At 43.4% G+C, this 7,376-nt stretch overlaps 1 long non-coding RNA gene across 1 annotated transcript; it reads left to right on the forward strand.

The window, feature by feature from the left end:
• The first annotated feature begins 765 nt into the window (after positions 1 to 765).
• On the forward strand, positions 766 to 3,878 carry LOC121289525. Its single transcript, XR_005945602.1, has 4 exons — positions 766 to 906; positions 1,158 to 1,308; positions 2,720 to 2,796; positions 3,527 to 3,878. It is a non-coding gene; the product is annotated as an uncharacterized LOC121289525 (long non-coding RNA).
• The last annotated feature ends 3,498 nt before the right edge of the window (positions 3,879 to 7,376 follow it).

Here is a 7,376-nt window from a genome sequence, read left to right on the forward strand (position 1 = left end):
ATTTTTGTTATAAATTTTACATCCTCAGGCAGACTGTGGTGGCAGAAGGATGTGGACTCCAGTCCTGGTTCTCCGAGTTCACCACAGTGCTGAGGGAGTGCTGCATGGTCAGGCGTGTCACTGGCAATTAAAAACCTGAGGGGGCCCTGGAAGATTCTGCTGCAGCAACGCGCAGCCATTTCAATGCACTTTGCAGATTATTGGTATTTTAACCCTTGCAATGTGTCTCTTGCTTCTTCCCTTTATTCTGCCTCCAATGGGCGCTGCTGCTGCCGATCCCGCTCCAAGCTGCCTGGCTCCCGCCAGTTTTGACGCCCTCCCTCCAGCCGCAACTTTTCAAACCGTCCCCGTCTCCAGGCAACCGCCTTCTGCAACGTCCCGTTTCCATGGCAATGCAAGCTCGGCGTTCGATTTCCACAGCAACCAGCGCGGGGGAGGAGGTTCGGGGGACAGTGAAGAGCGGCTTCCACTGACTGTCAGAGACCGGGAGGCAGAGAGAAGCGAGTGCAGCCAGCGACAGAGAGCAGAGCGGCCGGGAGCAGAGAGCGTCAAGACCCCCCGGCAAAAACCCCCTCCCCACACCCCCCCCCCCCACCCCCCCGGCAATACCCCCCCCCCCCCCCGACAATACCCCCCACCCCAACACTCCCCACCCCGCCAGCAATATCCACTTCCCCAACCGCCCCGCCCCTCCCACCCACTGGCAATATCCCCTCCCTGTGCCTGCCAGAGCTGAATAATTGGAAGCATGCAGAAGCAGCGAGATGAAGGCATGAGTTTGGCAGCATTGCTGGGTTTGAGAAAGCGATGTGGAGCCTTTGATTGTTAGGCATGAGTCCTGATTGCTGATGGCGAGTGATGAGGCTGTGGTGCACTGAGTAGCATAAGAGGTCTGTGCTGCGAAGGGTAGGAGGCATCCCTCAACATTCCCTTGCTTTTTCTTAACACCTGTTATTTTAATGGTGTTAAGCTTTCGGCAAACTGCATGAAAACTTCACAAAATAGCACCAAAAACGGCAATTGGGATTAAGCTTTCCAGGTCTATTTATTTTAAGTGCCTGGGTAAACCACAGCAAGTGTTGCAGCACATTCTGAATTTGTGGATCTCAGCATGTGTGTGCGGGTCTGATCAGCTTATTGTTTTCCTGTTATTTCAGAAACTAGAAGACACTGTACTGAACCCAGAGGTGAGTGGAGAGGCTAAAAATCTTACGGTACGTGGAGCAGGGGAGAGCGCGACACTAACTCCAGTCCCTGCTCGAATCCGAGAGATAGTTACCAAGAATCTAACTGAGGAAAGAATGGATGGTGAGTGAATTGCTCTAACTGGAAAACACTGCAGTAATGATGAAAAGAACGTCTGTGTTACTTTGCGAATGGAGTGTGCGACTTTAGTTCTACAAGGACCACTTCTGCCTTCCGTAGCTTTTGTAGGGGTTTTCAATTTTTTTCCATCCGAGGCCTCCCACCTGCATTAGAAAAATTCTGTGGATCGCCTGCAACATAATGAGTAGTTTTTATATTTCAAAATTAGTTATACAATTAAACAAATATATTTACATCCCCCATTGTGGGTGGGCGGTGGTAATATTTTCTTGCTCTTGCTAATCTGTTTTACTGTCAACAATATATCTCAAAAACTAATGGACGGGTTTCAACAAAACAGATAGAGCATGACCCAAGGAAGAACAGATTAGTTTTGGTAAAGATGCAGATCCAAATCCTGAAATTTTTAAAGGATCCATTAATATCGGGAGATAGGGCAAGTTGATAGGGCAGCTTTTACATTTTGCACAGCGTCTGAATGCTTCCCAGTTATTGCTGCAGCTCCATCGATGCAGAACGCAGTGCAATCTTTTTCAACTGATTTCTGCTGAAGTCATGAAATCATCCATGAATTTGGAAATATTGTCCGACTTTGTTAATAGTCTTGAGCTCTTTGCAAGCAATAGGCTTTCTTGTGGCACTCAAAACTGAACATAGGAGAAAAATTAGATATTTTCGACATGTCAGTAGATTCACTAAGTTGTATAGCAAAGTCAGCGTCTGTAATAAACTTGGAGAGTGCAGGACGGGTTTCTTGTAAGAAACTTTATTAACAGACTGCAGAGGAGAGGATATGTTTATTCCAAGACCAAGGCTTTAAAAACTCCGCCCCTAAGATTATCTGTATGTGACTATACAGTCACATCATCCCCATAACAGTAAGAAATGGTTTAACTTACAATCGTTACATCCTTTCCCCTTTACTTTTGTTTTACCCTGGTATTTAGAAAACACGTTAACCCATATTATACACAATTATATACAGTTCATGCTGTTATAAATTTAGTCTTTGAGGAGGTATTCAGATTCGGGTAGAGCGACGCTACTCTGCAGTTGGAAGGTCTTCCATTGGATCGACTTGCACAGGAACTGCAGCTTCAGAGACATCTCTAGACACTGGCAATTCAGAATTATTTACCTCAGCAGAGGCATCAGGTATGCCTATTCTTTGTCGATCTGGCACCTCATGCATTGAAGTTTCGACTTTGATTTTCGGGTGGATTAACTGGTTGTTGGAGGGTTTCTCAACTTCTGAGATGACCCACATGTTTCCTAACAATCCTGTTTCCCACTTCTACCTGATAAGATAACGGTTCTGTTTCAGAGATGATTGTACCAGGGACCCATCTTGGTCCAGCTGCAAAATTTCATACAAAAACTGTCTCTCCCTCAGTAAACTCTCGACCTTTACTATGACTATCACGACGGATGAGTCGTATGGGTCAATTCTACCAAAGAGAGGCATTGCTGGTGAGTATACTTCTTTTCTTCTCTTAAAATATCAGAATATTCATAGTCACGAAGTGAGGTGCTGCGTCAGCACTATTTATCCTTGTCGCCGGAGAGTGCAGGACGGGTTTATTGTAAGAAGCAGTGAACTTTATTAACAGACTCTAGATGGGGCTACAAATGCTTGTTCCAAAACCCAGGCTAAAAAAAACGCTGCCCCAAAGTTTCCCCATACTTAGGGTTGATTGGTCTATACAGTCACATGATCCCCATAACAGTAAGAAAGGTTTACAACCATTCAATGATCTGCAGAGCTGTCTTCTGACTGTAAATCAGTCTGTCATTTGTCAGTGTAATTTGACATTGTGTTTTTTCCTCCAGTTCCTTGGTCTTCTGCTCTGCAAATAGTTCCCTTACGATTTTAAAGCACACGGCATTATCAACACCTCAGAATCATGTGCAATTTTGTTTTTAGAAATTTTCTGTGTCACAGTGTATGATGAAATCATTACAAGTGTTTTTTCAGCTGAAGTTGTGTATTTTAGTACTGCTTTCGCAATGACCAGCTCCTTACCCTGTCACTCAAAAAACAAATATTGCTCCTCTTTATATGCTTCATGCTTGGTAATTAAATGTTGCTGTAATTTAGGAGGGATTTATAAAATCCATTGGGAATGATGTACATCTTCACTTCCAGTACAAATAAAAATGAAATTCAAGTAGCTGCCTTCATACTTCTTTAATTTTACAGAGTTCGTGGTGACTTCATCTGATTCTGACACTTCCACATCCTCCATGTTCTTCAGTCTTTATGGTACACACTACTTGCTGTGCGTGGTGGTGGTAGAATTGGTTGAAACCTGGCCATGATGTGAATGCTTCTACTTTGGCTCCAAGCGGATATACAACCAGCCCGACAACTTGTAAATGTGGAACTGAGCCACAGACTATGCAACATCTCCTGCAATGTCTATCACTAGAGGAACCCTGCACTGTTGCAGATCTTGCCGAATTTAACAACAAGGCGCAAAAGTGTGTCCAGTTCTGGCTGGGCCACATATAGACAGTCTGTGGACACGATAAGAAGTCTTTATGGTTGAACTTGAAGGAGATTCTGTGTCCTCACTATGTGGGTTTGTTGTTTTCAAGCTGATTATTGCATGAAAAATTAATCCATACTGATATTAGTTACACATGTTTACAAAAATATTTCCTGTTCTTTGTTATTTTTGTTGCCCTGCTCAAATAGCTCTACACTGAGTCCTAAATTCACGTTATGTACCTATTTGTGGTTCAAGGTCCGTCCACCTCATCAACCATTTGCTCAAAAGAGGATGAACCAAGAGTGACATGCAGAGTGCTCATTACAGGTTTGCTTTATGCGCACTCAGTCAGATTGGACTAAAATTCCAGGTCCATTCCTCCATTTCAGAAACAGAACTTCCCTCTTGTTTCATTTCCAAACCCCAACATAGTGGTGAAAGCCAGCGACTTGAATTAAGAGTAGCCAGGTAATGGAGGAGAAGGATGGAATGTGAGAGAAATGGAGAAATAGACAGGGCTTGAGCAACTGAATCCACCCAACTCATCATCAATCCTTTAGTGCCAAAGGAAGTTCCCAATCCCCCAACCCCAACTTTCCTCCTCGCCAATCCTTTCACAACATTGACTCAAAGGACACAAGCGACCAGACGAGATCTGTCTATCCATTTAAGAAGCACATGACCATGAATATAGAACTCTGGCTGCAGCGTAAGGAAAGTGGTGGTAATACCTTCTTAAGTTATTTTATTAACTCAGGCTGAAGACACTGAAATGGAGAACAGCCCTGGATCCCAATATTAAGGCCTTGTCACAGGCCCAGAGATTGGAAAGTCTCTTCCTGTCCACACGTACCCCTTTTCCCAGCTCCATGACCACATGGTGCATGCTCTGTCTCCTTTGATGGTGCCTTCTCGCCAACTCAAATGATGAGGTAATACTGAGCTTTGCTTTTATAAGCCTTTCGGGCTTAAGGGTGTTAAGGAGCTGCACATTTTTTCAGGTCCTCTGTAAATAGTAGTTAGAGTATGAAGTGGTATGATGAGGGAACAGAGCCATGGTCCAGGATTTTCCGGCCCCAGTGGACAATCCGGGCGCCGGAAGGGGCGGGAAAATTCCGGAATGTTAGGAATATGGGTGTCGTAAAACAGTTTTGCAAATCAAACGCAGCACTTTTGAAGTTCAACTTAATATACTGTGCAGACAATGGAAGTTGAAGTTGAGAGTGAAGTAAGTAAGCTACTGAGCAATTATTTTTAAAAGATCATTTTGAGGCCAAGTGGCTGATTTGATGTACTTTCCAATGTGGTTCCAAACCACAGTTGGTCTCGAACTCTCTGTTACCTCTTATTTCGACACTAAACTCAAACACAGGTCCCAGCTTTCCAGCAAGCTCTTCAAAGACCCTTTCTTTCCACAGCGTCCCTGCTCTAAGATCACGTGGCGTGAATACTCTTTCCACAGTCAGCATCCTTCCCTGTCTCAAACACCAGGTCAAACAGGGGGAAAAAAAATTGCCTCTGTTCAAAGTCATGAGTAGCTTTCAACTGCCAGAGGACAGCTACGCAAGAATTGAGTTAGCCCACACAACTCTGGGTTAACTCTGCACAAGTCCTTTGACAGCAACTTTCAATCTTACAACCTCTATCACCTAAAAGGTCAAGGACAACAGACTCATGGGTACGCCATCATCTGCAAGTTCACTCCTAGTCACACCACATCCTGCCGGGGAAATGTATTGCTATTGCTATTCCTTCCTCGCCACTTGGTCAATATCTTGGGACACCCTCCCTAATAGCACTGTTGGTGTACCTACAGCATTCATACTGATGCAGTTCAAGTAGGCTGCTCATCATCACCTTCTCAAGGGCAATTGTAAGGAACAGATATTGTTATTTCTGTTGGACTGTTATGAAGGTTATAGCTTACGTGTCTTGTATGTGTGTGTACAGAAGCAAGCTGTTTCCATTTCTGGAAGGCTGGAGAACCAGAGAGCATTAATTTAAGACGATTGGCAACAGAAGTAATGCCGACAAGGAAAATTATTTTTACGCAGCGAGTGGTTAGGATCTGGATTGAATGACTGGAGAGTGTGGTGAAGTTAGGTCCAACCATGGTTTTCAAAAGAGAACTGGATCCTTATCTGAAGAGAAAAAATCTGGAGGGCTATGGGGAAAAGGCAAAGAAATGGGAGTAGTGAGTTGTTCTTGCAGAGAGTTGGCACAGGCATGACGGGCCAAGTGGCCTCCTGTAATTATGCTATTGTTCCATAATTATATGATTCTGTGGGATGTTATGTAAATGATTGTTCATTGAGGGATAGTGTATTACTCTACAAATAGTATGGGTGAGAAAAAGTTATGGATTGACAATACTGACTTGACATAAATGATAGAGAGAGAGAGAAAATGTCTAAAATTAAGTGGTGGATGTAAGTCATCAACTGTCTGATTGTTTTAAAAAAAGAAATTTATGTATGGAGAAATTGTTAGGGGTCCTTGGGAAGGGTGTCTTACAAGGTCATGCTTTGTTCAGGGTATGGAGGTTTTTGGGTTTATTTTGGGTTGTGTATATTAACTCCAATCTTAAGTTAAAGGGAGAGAAGGGAATCCATTAATTGCATATTAATTTTGTTTAATTGTATATAGCTGGTGAGCATTCACTTGAGCCCCTATAGATAGACACAGGCTAAAAGTCTGGTTGTTGGGTTAGGAGGAGTACACTTGTAATGTGCAACTCTGTAAATAATTGTAAAAGTGTGAACAGATTAGCTCCAGTTCTATCCTTCACCAACAGGCTTTTTGAAACAGAACAATATCAACTATCCCACTGCTTCATTATGAATAAATATTAGCTTGAAGTTAAAAAATTACTCCTATCTTTTCATAAGCTTATGTGCTAGATATGTGTCCATCAACTCTTTGAACAATTTGACCATCTTTGAAACTTCCACAGTGAAATCACATCACAGGCATCAACAGGCAGCACAACACAGGAATATAAAAATGTTACATCCATGTTCATAGGGAATGTGATGCTATAGCACCTATCTGTCTGGTCTGACATTGATCTAGCTGAACCAGCTTAATTTCCAGTCAGTGATGACTGCCATAATGTTGGTGGTGGGGGACTTGGTATATAGCAATGTCATGAGGCGATTATGTCGTCTCTTGCTCAAAATAATCATTGGCTGACACTTGTGTGGTACAACTGTTATTTGCCCCCTCATGTTCTCACAAGCCTGTCCCTTGCAGCATGCCTACTTGGACTGCTTCCTTAGCTGTGGAATTTCGAAAGCAGCTGTGGAGGTCACTCTTACCAATGCTGTCTTGGGCAGATACATCTGTGACAGATAGATTGATGAGGTTGAGGTCAAGAATGTTTTTCCCCCTTGCAGGTTCTCAGACTGCTTGCTGGAAATCCAACCTGGCAGTTATATCATTCAGGATTCGGCCAATTCAGTCAAGCTGCTCTTGATAATAGACTTTGAAGGCCCCCACCCAGAGTACATTCTGTGCCCTTGCTACCCTCAAGACTCCTTCCAAGAAGTGTTCAACGTG

The sequence above is a fragment of the Carcharodon carcharias genome, chromosome 2, assembly GCF_017639515.1.
Source record: "Carcharodon carcharias isolate sCarCar2 chromosome 2, sCarCar2.pri, whole genome shotgun sequence".
NCBI lineage: Eukaryota > Metazoa > Chordata > Chondrichthyes > Lamniformes > Lamnidae > Carcharodon > Carcharodon carcharias.